The following is an 18,504-nucleotide window of genomic DNA, read 5'->3' as shown; positions in this document are numbered from 1 at the left end:
GCCATGTTTGAACAGTGTTCTGAGGTAAAATGCCAAGGAATACCCCAGAACAGAGAAGGGGAAAATGAAGACTGTAGATGCCCCGAAGGACAGGACCCCCGCAGCTTTCTCTAGCTGCTCTAACCCTGATACCTTGGTGAGGGGCCGCTTACACCCTCTAATCTACACGGGGGTAAAGTACAGTGAAGAAATCGAAAATAACCTGCCCAGCAACACACAGGTGGGCGGGGTCACCAGAGTCCAAACCCCATTGGTTGCTTTTCTCATTCTCTTTGCAGTGACGTCACCTCTCTGAGAACCGCGGGAAGAAGACAGGCTTATTTTGGCTCCTGGTTTCAGAGGGTCAGTCTCTTGGCTCTTCGCCCTTGTCAGGAACATCAGGGTGGTAGGAGCCTGATGTGGAGGGGCATCTTCATTTCTTAGTGGTCAGGAAACTGAGAGAGGGGTTGGGAGGTACAGGAAGCGCGCCTCCCCCCCGCCCCCCGCCCCCGAGATATAGCCACGGGGATATTCCTAACCTACTTCCTATCCCTAAGACCCAACTCCTGATGTTTTCAGAGCCTCCCAGAACAGTGCTGACAGCTGAGGATTAGCCTTACAATGTGTGTGTCTCTGCGCAGGGGCAAACCGTGACAGAAACCAAGCAGTGTGATTGTTGAAGCTGATCTCCAACCATTCGCTAATTAAAAATGTAGGTTCAAAGAAATAAACAGCAGTGGCTTGAATGTAGTGAATGGAGGGACGTGCTTCCCCTGACACGCTTGAGGTGGGGACTGTGGCCCTCGCCCACCGAGAGCCTTTCAAGCAGGAGGAAGACCAAAGCCAGCAGCAACCTCCCAGACCCCATCAGCCATGGTGACCCATTCTCAGCCCAGTCCTGAAGGCTGAAAAATTTGTTATTATGACTTATACTTCTCAACAAGTCACAACTTGTTGAGGTCTCCCTGGATGACTGAGTAAATGGATGAAGAAAGCATGTGTCCAGATTATTATAGGAATCAACTGAACTTGATATTAAAAAGTGTGGACACAAAAAGTGAACCATATCACTAATGTTGAGGATTCCTTGCTCCTCCCAGCAGTCTGGTCCTCCACATGGAGCAGCAGTTCCTATGGTTTTAGGAAGAATTTCCTGGCATAGAAGCAAAAGATGAGCTTCAACTCCACCCCACAGAATGACATCAAGCCTGGACTAATGAGCTGGAGAATGCTTTCCTGCCGTGTTTTCTGAAATGCTCCTTATAGGAGAGATATGGAATCTGCTGTTGATCTTGGTCATGGAAGGATGCTGGCTTTGCCAGTCCTCTCCAGGAAAGGAAACATTAGGTAATACACAAAACCAAATTAACAATCATAGTCCTATGGAGGGTGTGGCTATGTGGTAAAGAGCAGCAGAGGGACCTGGGAAAGCTGGGAGGCTGGCTTCGAGCTCAGCCCACCCCTTATCTTTTTTGTTTGTTTGTTTGTTTTTTAAGACAAGGTTTCTTTGTGTAGCCCTGGCTATCCTGGAGCTTTCCAGACTTGCTTTAACCTCAGAGATCTGCCTGCTCCTGCCACCCTAGTGCTAGGATTAGAGGTGTGTGCAACCACTACTAGTCTCTCTGTCTCTGTCTCTGTCTTTGTCTCCCTCCCTTCCTCTTCCTCTCTTTCTCTTCCCACTTTTCTCTTTGAGACAGGGTCTTCGGTAGCTCAGGTTGACCTTGAACTCAATATAGAGTTGATGATGTCCTCGAACTTCTGATTTTTTTGCCTCGACTTCCCAAGTATGGGGGATTATACCTGGTTTACATGGTGCTGAGAAAGCATTCTGCCAGCTGAGCTATACTCTGTTACTTGGATATTCTTCTCTGTCCCGCAACCAGGGCTTGGGATATGAAGGAAAGCTGGCTTTTAAGAATTCTGACACTGGAGGCCACGGTTTCACAGGCAGTGCTGTCGGGCCTAGGGAGGTTTTGCTAGAAGCCTCCACAGGTCTGAGCATTGCAGGGGACTATAGGACACTGGCAGGAAGGGAGCTGCAGATCTGTTGTGAAGTAGCAGGCCAGGAAAGCCTTGGGGAGGTAAGCAGAGCTGACAACTGCTGAGCCTTGACAGATGAGGGTCCACACACAGGTCCAGAGGACTAAGGCTCCATCAAAGCAGGGAGGTGCTTGTGCCAGAGGTCTGGATGTTGTGGGCACTGGGGTGAGACACTCTTTAGCAGTACTTGCTAGCCACAGAATGCAGCAAAAAGTTACCAAGTGTAGGCCTAGAGTTTTCAAAACCTACTTTATTTAGGGTTCTTAAACGCTTCAACTTTCCTTCTAGCCCACAGATCAGAAACGGGGGAAAAAGAAGGTTAATAGGAAAAGGAAGTTGGAGACCTGTTTAAAAGTAGTTCCCTGGGACAATTCAACTCTTGTCAGGATACGAACAGTCTCGTTCAATAGCAAACACCAAACACAAATGAATATGGCTGCCCGATCCACCAGAAACAGCAAGGCTCTGCTGAATAGGCACAAGTCAGCAGAAGTGGCCAGAATCCGCTGGAACACCACAAGACCTTTGGCACGTTTCTCTCTACGAAATGAACACCAGTGAAGCATTGTACAGCCTAGCAATGTAAGAGCATCCTCTCACTGTTTGTGGGGGTTCTATTTATATTCTTTCTAAACATCATGTGCCCTCTCAAGTGTCTGTTTTCAGCAAAACACCACATGCCCTCTCACAAGGCAGCTTCCAGAAAAACATCATGTGGCACAACTGAGTTGTGTCCGGAACAATCCAGAAATTTCTACTTCAACCAAGGAAAAGTACTAGACATTGAATTCCACTCAGTAGGATAGAGTGTTTGCTTGTCTGGCATCCTCTAAGCCTTCTGCTCACAATCTCTAGGAGCACATAAAATCAGAAAGGTCATTTTCATCCAGGTTGTGTCCTAAGGGAACTGTGAAGACAGCCACTAACATGTGTGCTTGGCTGACCCCCGGGGAAGAAGGAGATAGGCACAAAAGATGGGGATAATGAGGTGAGCGGAGCCTTTTAGTCTTGGAGACTGAGGGATGGCTGTCTCTCTCACCAAAAGCTGAGGCCTTGGTGTCTGCCTTTGCTGGTCTCTGCACTGCTGCCTGGGTGTTAGCACATAGCAAGTACACAGTGTTTCATGGATGAGTGAATTTGGGAAGGAAGAGGGATGAGTCAGTTGATAGAGACAGGAGGAGAGTGAGTTGGTGGGAGGCTGTGGAGGCAGGGGCCCCTGCCTGTCATCTGAGTCTTGGATGAGGTTGTGTTCTAGTGTGGAGTAAACATACAGATGGAGAGCTGAACTCATAGACATCCTGGCATCCTTGAACCTGGAGAGACCTCATAGGGCTTCTCAGGGGTATTTGGATGGATTCTAGCATATTTAGGCATGTCTATGGAACTAGAAACTTTTGAGATAAGGTCAACATTGAAAAGCACTATGAAACCGGTCCCTCACCCCCACCCCAGTTCTGGAAAATAGCATTCTCCAAGTGCAGACAGCAGGACGGGGGTGGGGGGCTTCAGAGCACACCCAGACCAGGGGGACAAGCTCAGAGCTCATTCCTGCCAGAGCTTTCGTGCAGACCTTGGCAGTTGTTTTGGGGTTTTTGTGTCCTAGAGACATTTAACTCTGTACTTAATTTAAGTTTAATAGGCAGCTATTATGTTAAATAGAGACCAGCTGAACTGATTATTTAAGACAGAGTTATGGTCATTTAACAACTATGTGGTTTGACTGCTGCGTCTCAATAAAGGTTTCCCGGTACCCTGCTATTATTACCATAACTGCCTAGCTCTTTGGTGCTGTCCTCCCTTTAACAACTGCCTGAGGGTCCAAGAGCTTCCTTCTTTATCTTCCATTCCCAGACTGGGTTCTTTGCCTGGGTCTGTGGTTCCGTGAGTCCTTTACAGTGTGCACAGAGCTCAGGGAATGAGCTAAGATGACATATAGCCATGAAGGAGGCTAGCTTTGAGAACAGGAGTAGGATCATGGCTGCAGGCCAGACACCTGTCAGCAGTTTGGGACACGTCTCCCAATGACAGCTTGGCTTTGATGGGACACTCAGAAAGTAGAACTGGGGCCCGAAAGTGACAGAGGCACTTGGGATTCTTCTAGAAGAAAACAGTCTACATGTAAGAAGGAAAGTCAGGAGGAAAACTATAGTGGTACTCTTTTCAGGAAGTCGTCTGTAATGCGATATTACTTACAGTGTGAATCATGGTCCCCTGCGTGTCTACAACCTGTTTTAACTGGTTTGCAAATTGAGTGTGGGGATTTAGAAATTCATGTATTGTTATGTGAAATTACCATGATATCCAAACAGGAGGTTGACAGAGCCAGCTCACTGAATGGAGTAGATCAATTTAGGCGTGACAGAACTCACATGTGGAAGCCATGCCCTGTCATGTGTGGTAGCACCATGAGCTTATCCAAAGAAGAGTGGGAGTTTATAAGCCAATCTTTCAGCTCAGACACTTGCAGACTCATAACCCTTTATGTCTCACCTCATTTGCTCCTCGGAGTGGGGCACAGTCTCCCTTAAACACAGTATGAGTGGGTAAAATGTTAAATCTTATATATTTTTTGGTCTCCAAGACCAAATGGGAACTGTTTGGTTGTTAATATGGAAGATGACTACGGTTAAAATAACAGTAGATGAACTATACTCTTCAGACAGATTGTTTCTATGGATGTGAATCGAATCTCAGCAAAGCTATGTTTTATAAAGATTAGCTAGATGATACAGTACATTCAGTAGATGAGCGATAGAGAGATAATTGATGTATATGAATTGATGGTAAATGACACGTACGTACATGCATACAAACACAGACTGTAAACATTTAGTGGGAAAGACCTATCAGAAGAGCCATTTGAATGGGAGCAGTGTTGAGGGGACCAAATTGGGATTGTGAAATAGCCAGGCCTAGCAACAGCAGGGAGCTGTTAGCAGCCAGATCTTGTGGGAAGGAACACAGCCTCCATTGGACTGGGAGTACAGGCAGGAAGCTTGCTGGGACTCACTTATTTGGTGAGTTTCAGACGTGTGAGGGACTCTGTCTCAAAAATAAAGTAGATAGTGCCTAACAAACAACACCCATGCTTACCTTCGAGCCTCCGTCAGCACCCGGCCCCTATGAATGCAAATAAGTGGTTGTGATATGCTCTCGTGCAGCCCTACTAATGGGGGATACACTCTTACTTCAAAGCTACCAAACCTCAAAATTCTACACCATCTGCTGGAACCTCCCTGCAGAAACACAGCATCCCGATATCACTCAGAGGGAGCCCCAAAGAAATCCCAAGTCTATCTGCTTAGCTCATCTCTTTCCCCAGTGTCCCTAGAAGTCCCACCTATGTTTTCAGAACCCCACAGGGCCAAAGCTGAGGCCTGGAACCTCAGTTGCTCCCTTTATGCTCTAAATGCAGCCCAGATTGTCTTAAAGATCTTAAATTCCATTAAACCCAGAGGTCAAGATCTCACTGGGATTTGAGTACATGGTATACATTTAGAAACCCCATCGCTAAGGTGGATGTGGAATGGACAGAGATCTAAATACAGGACTATTTTCATTTTACCAGTATCAAATGTCTCCTTTTAGAGTATATTTTACTTTTTTCATTTGAAAATTTGATCTTGTGTAACCAACCATGCTAATGCCTGTTCCTTCGTGAAGATGGATTCCGCTCTCCAGAGTCAAACACTGTCCAAAAATATTAAATGGAAAATTGCAGAAATAAACTATGCACAAGTTTGAAATTGCATGCCGTTCTGTGAGAGGTGATGAAATCCTACCCCGTCCATCTCAACTCTGCCCTGGATGTGAATCATCTCTCATTTCTGCGAATCCAGGCTGTTTATGGTACCTACCTGTCAGTCACTTGCCAAGCTGACTGCCACAGAACGTGGTCAGGGAAAATTTCTCAAGGTCATGCCCCCAGATGAGGAGCTATAGACAAAAGCTGCAGAGAGATGGAGAATCAGCCTTCTCCAGGGTTGTTATCTGTCCAGTCTCAAGTGGCCAGCCCTGAACACATATACATATGAGCAATACTAAACGGACTCAGTAGGTGTGTGTGTGCATCCATATGTATATTTGTAAAACAATAATAATTAAAGAAGAAGAGGTCTTTAATTTGGGGGAGGGGGAGAAACAGGAGGAGTTGGGTGGGGAGAGGGAGGAGAAGCGATGATGTAAACATAGCAATCATGTGTAAATTTTTCAAAAGATTAAAACTTATATGTTGACTGTGGCACTCAGTGCTCCTATTGAAGTCATGCCCGTCCTACTTAGGAACAGTCTCAAAACACAAGAGTAGAGATGCTGGCATGTGAGTATGTCCAAGAGAAGCTATGAGTGCTTTCTGAAACATCAACCCACACCATCATCACAAGAAGGCTGGGTACAGTAGAGTAGGAACTGAGAAAGCTGGAGGATGGCTCAGTGGATCACGTGCCTGCGGCACAAGCAAAGAACTGGAGTTCGGTGTTGTATTAGATGATTAACGCTACTCTAATCGCCCGGCAGCAGTGGTGTGAGTTCCTGGCTACCCACCCCAATGCTCTGGATTCTCCAATGAAAGACACACATACACAGCCTTATATTTAATACACTTTAATCAGCTCAATGGCTGGACCTACTCCCAAACTTCCACATTGCTAACACTTCCCCTCCGAGACTCCTGAATAATTACTTACTAAAATCCATAATCCATCTTTGCTACCCTAGACCCATGGGGGTGTGTGGCTAGGGCAGTTCTTCCCTGGCTCTCACATAATTGTATGCTCTCTCTCTTCTGCAACTATCAAGCCCGATCCTTCTACTTCCCTGTCATGGGAGTACTGTCTCTTCTTTGGTCCCCTTGCCCATGAATCCTAAAGTCCCACCTCTGTCTCCCTGCCTGGCTATTGGTCACTGGCAACTTTATTCACCAATCAGAATCAGCTGGGGGTAGGGCCCCCAGTGTCTTACATGTGGGATTCTTGTGCAATCTGGGAGCCCAGATAACATAAGACAAGCATTAAATCAAAGCCACAACAGTTTGGATCCCTAGAAGCCATGTGAAAGCTGCTGCCTTTAGTCTCTGTACTCGGGAGCAAGCTGGCTAGATAAAGCAGCCAGAATTGGAAAGCTCTGGGTTCAGTGACGGATGCTACCTCTGTAAGTAAAGTGGAACGTTTCTACCTCTCACCTGTACACATGTATGCACAGATGAGAAAATGAGTACACACTCATATACACACCTGTATCATGCACACAGATATTAGAGCGAGAACTCAGACACATTACTTTTGAAACAGTATGCTTTTGTAATGCTTTTGCTTTTGTACTGGATTTTTGCCGGTGATCTCTTACATGTCCAGTTTGTAAATTGAATTTTGTTATAGGCATTTATAGGAAAACACAATCTGTATACAATTTGGAACCTGGCTTGGCATCCCCCAAGGTTCTTGGGACAAACATCCCAGGAGTGAGGGTGAACAGCTGTGCAATGTACCTCTCGGTTTCCTCTGCTCTATGTTCTAGTACATTCCTTATTGTGAAACTCAACTCCCAAGGGACTCCCTTTACTTGTAGTCAGACACACTTCAATGGATATACTGTCATCAATAAACACACCCATGGCTTGCCCTGTCCTTGCTTATGCCCTTGACCCTCTTTTTCTTACTAGGAATTGTATCGTTTTCTTTTCCAGATGACCTTGAGCCTGTGATGCATCCTGCCTAGAAGCTTTGTATGCACATCCAGAACAACTGCTCTCCATCCTACGGAGTGATGTGCATAATGTGGGCTTTTTACCGCTGTAATGATGGCAGGTGACGGGGGATATGGCATTTAGTAGCCAAGAGACCAAGATGCCAGCTGTCTCAATGCATAGACCCCTCCATAGTAACCAAGTGCCTCATCTCCTGTATGATCTCCCAGTGTGTTTGTAGACATATCACAGAGTGGAGAAACAAACAAAGAAACAAACACTAAAAACCTCTGTATACGGTTGGAGTTGAAAACCTAACTCTAAGTTAGATGGAAAAGGAAGCCATTGTTGTATATAGATTTCATAAATTTTCCTAAATTCATAAATTTTCCATGAATGCAACTGCTATAAAGACCAGTCCTTTGCTGGTTTAAAATGTTCAGGCATCAGTGAGATGGTTTAGTGGATAGAGGAGCTTGCTGCCAAGCCTCAGGACCTGCGTTGGATCCCCAGTACCCACAGACACGTAGGAGAGAACCGACTCCTTCAAGTTGTTCTCTGATCTCCACACATGTGATGACATGCATCTTAAACATACATAAAAATAAATAAATTAATTAGAAATCTTTTCCAGGAGTCGCTCACCATTTCAGACAATCCTGTCAGCTCCTCAGCACCTCAGCTGCTTATAAACACAGCTGCATAGCTTCACGGCTGAAATTCTCACACTCCTCAGTAGTCCCCTGACTATGTACAAGGACACGTATTTAGACCCTGTTTCAAAGGGTTATATGGTTAAAGTTTCAAAACTGTTTAGAGAATATTAACTCTCATAGGTGTAAATTTATTCACCAAAACCCTCTTCCCTCGTTGTTAAAACCTAGGTTATGTCCCTGAACTCACATGGTGTAACGAGAAGAGCAGGTTGCCCATTGATCTCCACACAGGCTCTTCAGCGTGTGCGCACATGTACACATATACACATTAATAAATGTTAATGTAATAATTTTTACAAAAAGAAAATGAGAGGGTAAAACCCTTGTCTTTAAAATTGTTCCTTTGCGTGTAGATCAGTGAACTCTAAGCCCTTCCTGGAGTCCTCTTGCCTGCTTTTGATTCTATGTTCCCCTGTGTACAGCCTCTAGTATTGAACCCTTATCCCCAAGTGAAATAAGCACATGTACAGGGAAGCCATACTGTTTTTTCAAATATCAGTGCCTTCCCACCCAAAGCAGACCTTCAAAATAGCTCAGCTGAGTCCACGAGCCAAAAGAACCGGTATTCCAAAAGCGAGACTGATACAGGATGTAGGCTTATTTAGATGATAAAGAAACCGTGGCTAACATTGCACTTTGTCAAAGTAACTTGAAGTTGTACATCCAAGGAGTGAGGGAGAGTCCCAGGAGCTCAGTGAAGTCCCTGAGCTGGGTGCTGGAAGACGCTTGTTTCTGTCTCAGCATTCTGTGACCAAGCCATGCTTTCTCTCAGCCTATTTATTCACCTTACAAAGGAAGTGCTGGACTAGGTCAGCAAACTCCTGCAAAATATTTTGAAAAATATGTGGGGGTGTCTTTTTTTTTTTTAACAGTTGGTGTCCATTTATCTCTATGATTGTTCTCTGACAATTTCATACTGTACATAATGTGACAACTCTTTCATCCTCCCCCCACTTTATACTCCTCCCTTCCTTATCACTCCTCCCCCATGTCCACTGGTCCCTTGTCCAGATTTTTGACTTCTGGATGTTCTTGTGGTCAATTTAGTTGAATCAGGCTCCTTCACGTGAAGGTTGGATATCCATTGGACCCTGGTGGGGTCACCACATGGTATGCAACAGAAGGCAATACTCCCTTCTCTCTGAATCTGTCAATAGCAAATCTGCCACTGTAAGGGGTAGGGTCCTCTGAGCTTCGAGAGGGCATTTTTGATGGCCAGAAGATAAGATAGAGCTCTACCAGAACTTAGTGGGAGGGGATCAGAGAGTTGTGGCATCCTGTGGTGTACAAGGCATCCTGGACCAACATTTTTCTACTAGTTTTTCAAGTATGTTAAATAAGTCGTTTCTAACTATCTGTGCCTGTGTTAGCTTTTTGGTCACTGTGACTAAATGCATGAAGAGAAGCAATTCCAAGGAAACAAGTTCCTTTCTGCTTCCTAGCTCCCACTTTGATGGATTTCAGTCCATGGTTGGCTGGGTTAGTTGCTTCTTAGGTCAATGGTAAGGCAGAAGCATCATGGAGGATGCTCATGGTAGAGGAAGACTGTTTATGTGGCGGTAGGCAGGATGTCGCCCACGGGGCTGTGCTTGAGTGACTGACCTACATTCTCCCGCTAGTCCCACCTCCCAACATTTGAACATCTCCCAAAATAACATCAGCACTTGGGGGCTGAGAGGCTAACGCATGAGGCCAATTTCACATTCAAACTGTAAAATATATATATATATATATATATATATATATATATATATATATATATGTAAATCAGTTTCATGACTTTAATTAGCACAGAGTTTTCTAGGGGAAATGGGTACTACACAAATGGAAGAGGTGTCTTCTATGTACTTATATAACTTTTCTGAGTCATTATACCCTTTGACAGATCACATGATGGATGGCAATGACATTCCTGGGTTTGAGATGCCAATGTGCTGGTCTTTTATTCTGCACCTGTGGGCACTGAGTTCTCGTGATTCTACACCTATCATCAATGTGTATATTTAGCTGCTATTCTCAAATGTCAGCCAGCCAGGATGAATGTAGACAATTCAAGCAGGTGCATGCTTTTTCATTCACTCAGTATGTTTTCCAGGTGGGTTTTTTCACAAGCATTAACATTTTGGAAATTCACCATAGTTTGCCATCAATTGCCTCATTTCCCATCTCCATCATAGGACACTATATTATTTAAAAATATTGACTTAGGTTGTATACTATAGGCATTTTATTTAAGAATGGCCAAGGGGCTGTTGCTGATAAAGTATTTGTTGAACAAATGGGATGTTGGATCTGATAGGACTAAAAAAACTTTGGAATAAATAATTCCCAGAACTTATGTTTCAGGAATGTAAAACATCAAACTCAGCAGAAAGACCATCAGAACATCTCACATGAGGACAGACAGCATGCTGCCTGGGGAAGTTACTCTACCTACCAGGTGGTGGCAAGCCTTCCTTCCCTCTAGCCCTTCCATACAGTTGTTATTTATCCCTATAGATTTTCATTCCCTCCCTGGAGTTAGGTCCACCCTTATAATTTCCCTTGGCAACTGTTGCTAGGAAGATGATGCTTTTGGAGAGGTGCAGAGACTTGTGTTTGAAATGTTCTAGGACCACGAGGAGCCTTGGTATCGAAGATGGTGGGGAGGACAGTTTCCTGGGAAGGGAGCATCGAGCTGAATTCTGAGGTGGGCTAAGTAACCAGATGTGCACAGCAGATCCACCATTGAGTTCTGCATTGAGTTTCTTGCTGAGGTCAGGTGAAAGCAGAGGGGACAACAGGGTCATATGTCAACTCTACTCTTTCCCGAAGCCAATCATCTCCCATCTCGTGTGAAGCCGGCACAGCTGTGTCTCTGCCATTCCGCAGGCAGGAAGAAGTTTAATGTCTGGCATCACATGACCCCTGGTCAGGAGTCTGGGAAGAGAGCATTGTGGGTAGAAGGAAAAGCCTCGGAGGCTGCACGATTGCCTAATGCAGAGAGCTGTGGAATCGTGACACTCTGCCCTGCATCTCCCTGGGAGCGTATTGTAAGGATCTCTTCTCTGAGACGCTCAGTTGTTCTTTCTGGTGTTTTTGGTTCACTCTTTTCACCCTGCCCTATAAAAACACACAGGCCGCTGGGAATGGGGTTTTTAGAAAGGATGTCGGAAAGTTCCCCAAGAAACTGCCATGCCCAGGAAGATGAACATACATGTCAGTGTGCCCTAGAGGCCTTAGATAAGCTCTTTCACAAGCCGGAGCTCAGGACAAAATGAAGACCTACCCAGACCCTCTCTCAGGACCGAGCTTAGCACTTTCCAGGGCCCAGGAAAGTGCTTGGGAACGGAAGGAGGCGGGCTCAGTAATGTCACACGGGGACAGCTGGGAGCCACACCTTTGCAACATCATGCTTAGCTGCAGAAAAGGTTTGAGTTCAGTCTGAGATCCACAACTTTCAAAAATAAAAATAAAAATAAAGGTGTTTAAGTGAGCCAGAGAATAAACACCAACCCCTCGTGTTTGTAGAGCCCTCACCATTTAAAAACTGACTTTTCACTGCCATGTAGAGTAATGCCCAGTTTGCAGATGCGAGATGGAGGTGTGAGGAGAGAAGTGGATTGCTGCTCATGGATTCAGACTAGAGTCTGGGCCATAACTCAGCTCTCATTTCTCCACTGCCCCATACTTCCCCAAACCTCCACAGAACGCAGTTCCTGCAAATTTGCTTCATGGCTTGGTTCTCCAGAGCCTTCTGCTTAAGGGTGAAAGGAGCTCTCAGTTAATATTCTCAAAATCAGTCTCTCAAAAGTGTTACATGCATATGTGAAATTTGTCACAATAAAAACCATTATTTTGTACAATTAATATGTACTGCAAAAAAAAAATCTTACTGTGGTGTATAAAAAATTGTCACTCAATCCTTGACTTAAAATTCTTGAAACTCTAGTTTGTTGAGTAGAATATGCACATCGGTTCCTAGTTTGTTTTTTGAACCTGTGGGAGGCTGGAAGTGGAAAGAGCTGGAGAAGGAGACACAGTGTAAGTCTTTACTCACAGCACTCCCCAGCCCTGGGTGTGGCCTGGGCTCGATTTGCTAAGGATTGAGGAGTGAAAAATCACACCTAGGGTCTATTTGACTTGGGCTGAAGGGTTTGCAGTGTGTAATGGTGACTCTTAAGTCCCCTAGGGAGAAATGTCTCTGAAAGGTAGAGACACATTGTCACTGATAGGTATGGTCCTCTTAAAGGGCAACCAAGCTGTGGAAAGCATTTGAGTGAGCAAGCCCACACAGCCCCTCCCACTTCCAACAGCACCATGGCAACCACCGCTTTTACCCTCGCTCCCCAACAGAGGCCCGTTTTCACCACCACAGCCAGCGCCCACCACCACCTCTAACACCATTACTTCTGTCATGTCCATCTCCACTGTCACCACTGTTACCACCGCCAGCATCTTTGTCTTAACGCCACCACCGCCACCTTTGCTATTGTCATTATTGCCTCTGCCACCACCGCTACCAACTACCATGAACATCATCACGGATCACAGAGTTACCCTCCTGCCACCACCATCACCACCATTGCCTCTGTCATCATTATTACTTCTGCTATTTCCACTCCTACCAGCATCACCATCATCTCTGTATCATCCACACTGACACTACTGTCATTGTCACCATCACCTGTACAACACAATCATCATCATCATCACCATTAACTCTACTATCACCACCACCATTATTTTTTACTACCACCACAATCTCCACCCCCAGCAGCAGCACCTCCACCACCAGCACCACTAGCACCTGCCATCACTACCATCAATATTTTTATCTTTCCTAACACCCCAGCCAGCAGCATTATGACTACAATCATTATCAGTACCACCCCTGTTTTCTCATTACCATTTCCTGGGCACTGTTTTACAATGGAGGCAACCAGTCGCAGGCTAAATAGTTTGTTCAGTCCCATACAGCAGCAAGCTGGAGAGTCAAAATTTCATCCCAGGTCTGTATGAGGAAGGCGGTTCAGAGGGCTGCATTGTTGAGTGTGGGATATGCACTGGGTCTTAGTTTCCGTGTAGCCAGGCGCCTCTCTGTTTGGGTATGAGAGGCTCCTTGTGGGCTGTGACCAGGACTGACAATCTGTTTCTCGTTCCTTTTCTGTCTTTCTTTCACACAATCTGGATCATATGTCTTTTCTGGTCAGAACAAATAAAAATGTTTTATGTCCCTCCTCCCTTTTTCTGGGCTTTGGATGTAAGTGTTTGCACACAGTTCTGGAAGCAGATGGAGCCTCATAGAAACCCATGTGATAATTCAAACTCAGAAGCTCTGTGACAGAGCACTCGCATGCATAGACATCTCTGGGAATCTCAAAGATGGAGAGACATCAAGGGAGAGGGAAAGAGACATAGGTACCCACACAAACCGAATGTGAACCTTTGTGTTTTGGAGTCCAGATAAGCCAGGACTCCCTGGCTTTTCAGTAACTGCTTATTTTCCAGTCGATGGAAAGTCAAGGTGATTGGATGCTGCCTTCTCCCTGAAGCTATCAGTACATACTTGCTCACACTTTCCAGCAGCCTGGCTTCTCTTCAGGTGAGGAGGACACAACGCCTTCCTTGCAGAGTCCTTAGCTTCATGCCAGAGTCAGGTATGGTTACAGGAAATAATAACACACCTTCAGATGCCCTAGGTACACTGTGCCTACATCTTGGCTTGGCTAGAGAGCATGCCTCCAGACTGTTGTTTCTAAAGGCAATATCCCTGTATCAAAGAAGCTCAAAGCTCTCTGTTGCAATTACCACTGGTTAAATGGATTAGCTTGATTAAGGTTTTTACCCATAATAAATCACCCGGGAAGCAAGTTTATAGTAGTGTGTTTGGCCTTTGGGGAACTGGTGGGCCTGGCTGCATTGTATTCTGGATGTGTGTGATTCGGAATCTGTGAGAACACAGACGTGAAGACTTTAATCTCAATAACTATTCAAGGAAGAATGTTGGGAAGGTTATGGGGTTTTCCATAAGAGTTGCCTCTTACCTCCTGTTTGCACTTTTGCCCTGTCTATAGCCCTTGGGCGACTTGGTGCCATTGGAGAGGTTGGTAGAACTGAGTAAATGAAGGCCTGGGTCTGCTTTTATCACCATCTCCATCTCTGCGTCTTTCCCTAGAGCCTTGTTGGGAAGTGGGATCACTGGTAGCCTTTGGTGCTTAGCTTTCAGGGATGGCTGACCGAAGGAAGGACTAATAGTCACAGAAGTCCCTCTCATGGAATAACATGCTATTCATAGCCCAAGACTCTGCTTCTGTGGTCATGATTGATGGTTGCCTTTAGCGGCGGGTGTTGGGAGGATAAGGGTCAGGGTGAAAGCAAGCAACTGTTTGAGGTGAGAAACGCAGATGTGACCCCCACCTCGCTCATATGTCAGACACCAAATGTCCTCCTCCTACTGACCTAGATGGGAGTTAACCCTGTTTTCCTCAAGAGTGGGACCAGATGAGGTGCTGCTTCCTATTTCAAATCTCTGTCACAGCAAGTCTCCAAAGTCGGGATAATTTTTTTATTTTCCCTTGAAAATTAATATATTGTTATTTCTTCCTAAAAATAAAAATTAATCTGCAAACACAGTGGTTCGCTGCCCTTTCCTGGTCAGCTGTCTTAGGTTTAGGGGTGGTTCTGGGAGTGGCAGGGGGTGAGCACGAGAGATCAGAGTGGCTCGTGCTTTTCCTTGTGGCAACAGAAGGACTTGCTGCCTCAGGTCCTGTGGCATGGAATTGGAAGACCCTGCCACCATGGGCGGTTCACCAGGTCCAGCCCTCTTCCTAGGCTCTCCTGGTTTACCCTCACACTAAGGAGGAGCCTTTGCTCTGCCCTCTCTACCCTCATGTGCCGTATCCTAACACCTAATCCCCATCCCACCATCCCAGAGGAGAATAGTCAAGGCCATTGAGTGTGGTATTTGAACCCGGGTCTTTAGAGTTCAAAATCACCATATTATGTTGCTGTCCTAGGCTTGGTGAAGCAGGAGCACTTAGGCAGCAGAGATAGTTAACATAGAGGCAGGAGAGAAATGCCTTTCCCTCTGACCTCTCTCCTAAGCCCAGGAAAGCAGGCACACCACAGGCATCTGACTTTGATTGGAGCCGGCAAGGCCAGCGGAGACAGGAAACATACCTGTGGTCCAGAGCCTCCCTCCATCCCTGAGAAATGCCATTTAAAGATGGAGAGGAGGACAAAATACGAGAAGACAGGAAGCTGCAAATTCAACAGATGCACAGTAGCATCCTGGGAGGTAGGGTCACAGCCCACTGAGAGCAAACAGCCCGAGCCACAGGTCGGAGTGTAAACACAGAGGCACTGAAGCCTGGTTTGCTTAGAGGGACCACAGGGGCTGGGCTGGGGGAGAGAGGTTTGCTTGCTGTGCAGTGGCCCATGCGAGAGCCCTCCCTGTCTGGGAGAACAGGCTTCTGAGCTGAAAAAAAACAAGAGTGTGTCTTTCAGAGCTGGCCAGGGGACATCATGGCCTTCTGGCTTGGCTTCCCACTGGGCCAAATACAAAGCCCGGGGGACAGCAGCAGCTCCAAGGAAGAACATGTTGGCTTCAAGTGACCCAAGGAAGATTCAAGGAATCCTGTAGATAAATCCAGGGTTTGGAGACCTAAGCAAGCCACCTCTTTCTTCTTTGCCTTCTGCCTCTTTGCCTCTAAAACTGACGCTATTGAGATGTTGCCAAGGCTGTGATAGAGGCTTCCTGGGGGCTCTGTCCAGGGTGGGAGCTGGCTAACTGACCCCTGGGCAGAAGGAATTAAATTAGGGTTTTAGTGTAATCCCCAACCCAAGTGTGACTCAAATCTTTATGAAAAGATTAGGAGGGACAGACACTCATGGGGAGAAGCCAGTCATTTGAATGCATACGGGAGAAGCCTCGGAGAGATCAGCCAATATCTTGATCTTGGTCTCCTAGCCTTCAGAATGATAACAATACTCATCTTTTGTTCAAGACACACAACAAACTAAGATAATAGTACAGTCATGACTCTGGAAGCACCTAGACCCAGAGGCTGCCCGGTACCTGGGGCCGTGACTATGGGGGAGGGGGATTCCAGAGTGGGTTGGACAATGATAAGGAAGGTAAATAGTCCACTGGGACAGTCAAGGAAGGACTTTAGGGGTGGGACTGACTCAGTTTTCAGCTACCCATCTGTGGAATGGGAAAGACAGTACTTCCTCTCTCCAGAGCTGGCTGTTAGGAGCAGAACAAAGGAATTCACTTAGAGCGTCAGGCAAAGCCATCTGGTTTCCCCAAGCCAGCATTTATCTGCCCCATTGCATACCAGCAGAGCCACTCAAGAAAACCGAAAGTGCTCAACGGAAGCAATGGAGGCTTCTCTATAAATGCTACTGTGCTGGACTAGATCTTCAGTGCCCCACTAGACTCCGCTGCAGGCAAGGCCCTCATCATGTCACAGCCAGGGATGGCCAGTTGTGGCCTTGGTTCTCTCTTTGTCACCAGAGGACCAGCTCCTTTCTTCATTTCCACAGTCACTTGGGTCTGTGTACTGGAGATGGGGCAGGCAGTGGAGCCTCCAGACACACCCAGCCTCTGCTTAGCATGATGTTTAATTTCCTCCGTTTTCACACAGGGCTTTGCCTGGTCCCGTGTAGGTCCCCCAGCAGGGCCAGTGAGTGTCTTTTCTAACTGTCCTCCTGATTCAGTTGTCTGGACGGCATTTGCTTAGTGTGTGCTTGCAAGGACCATGTCAGGGTGGGTGCTGTAAGAGGAGACTCCAAGAAGCAGTTCTGGGAGGGTTGTCATCTGTAGCCTGCAGGCCTTTAATTTTGCTGTCTGCCTTGGCTTCCCAATCTGTAAAACGGAAACCATCATTGTATTCATCCCAGAAGCCAATCAGAGGATAAACTGTGTTAAGACAGACTGTGCACTCTGACTGGTACCCAGCTTAAATAAGTCAGTAAGCACATGCTCTTTTTTCTGATGTCTGTCAGAAGGGAGGCTGTTCTCCAACTTTCAGGAAGCCCCGAGTGCAGCAATGTGCACTACAGTTAACAGCAGATGCGACCCACCCAGTTTTGTTTATTTCTAGTTTAAGTGCTTAAACCAAGTCTTTTCTGGTGACCTGGAGAGTGGTTAGACACTGATCTACCATCAATGCCCGCTTCAGGTAATGATGCTTACCTGGAAGGGACATCACCTGCGGGGACCATTTGGTCAGGCCCGGCGAGGATTTTGGTTGTCACAGATTGGCAAATGTTGGGGAAGCTACTGGGGTCTAAAGAATTGGCACTGAGGGCGTATAAACATCCGGCAGTGCACAGCATTGCTCCCAAGAAAGAGTTACTCAGCCTTAGATGTGGAAAGTGCGGCTGCCCTGTGACCTCAACAGCAGGCAGCCTTTAAGGTGGAAGAAACCTGGCTGAGAGCCAGAGGTAGAGGGTTTGCCTTCTGAGACCACAGGGCTCTGCTAGGAGGTCAGCACCTATATTTGCAAGCATATGGATTCCTAAGGCCTCCTCAGGAAGACTGCTGTGAAGGATTAGAGACAATGTACACAAAATCTGAACAGGCCAGCCTTAACCTTTCGCTCCTGTCTTGCACGGATGGCTTCTTTTACTCTTTTACCAGTGAGCCTTCTGCACCAGCAGGGAGACGCTTGGTGTGTTTAACTTCCCATTGCTGGTCTCATTTTCAATTATTTAATCATCTTTGTGGCGTTTTGATGAAGTCGATTCATTTTTCTTTCTGTGGTGGGACTAGACTGAAGACTCCCAGCACTCAGGAGTAGAAGAATTCTTGCACCCCCTACCCCCCTGATATGAGTGTACACATGCTGGTATGCCCTTGAAATAGTGAGTTCATCCTGTTGACTGCCCCCCTCCCCAGGACCCGACTGGCCATTGGACTTTTACTTGCTTTCTGTCCACATATGTCCCCCTTCTGGTTAGGAAAAATTCTCTATGTCCCAGTTTTTATAAGGCATAATCATCAGTGATAATTACTAGAGACAGACATTTGAAAAAAATGTAAACAAATGGCACACATAACTTATGGTTAAAAATAACACGAAATGAAAGCAGGCTTCA

The 18,504-nt window shown here is 46.2% G+C and overlaps 1 long non-coding RNA gene across 2 annotated transcripts; it reads left to right on the top strand.

Annotated features, from left to right (window-relative positions):
* Positions 1-296: 296 nt before the first annotated feature.
* Positions 297-8,107, top strand: LOC116102393. Of its 2 annotated transcripts, XR_004123144.1 has the most exons (4): positions 297-342; positions 621-1,326; positions 2,308-2,601; positions 7,703-8,107. It is a non-coding gene; the product is annotated as an uncharacterized LOC116102393 (long non-coding RNA). The 2 variants fall into 2 exon arrangements; XR_004123143.1 differs by lacking the exon at positions 297-342 and having other exon boundaries at positions 378-1,326.
* The last annotated feature ends 10,397 nt before the right edge of the window (positions 8,108-18,504 follow it).

This window comes from Mastomys coucha, unplaced genomic scaffold (assembly GCF_008632895.1).
Source record: "Mastomys coucha isolate ucsf_1 unplaced genomic scaffold, UCSF_Mcou_1 pScaffold21, whole genome shotgun sequence".
In the NCBI taxonomy this organism is placed as follows: domain Eukaryota; kingdom Metazoa; phylum Chordata; class Mammalia; order Rodentia; family Muridae; genus Mastomys; species Mastomys coucha.
The sequence above is the reverse complement of the archived record's forward strand: the minus strand, read 5'-3'. Positions and strand labels throughout refer to the sequence as shown.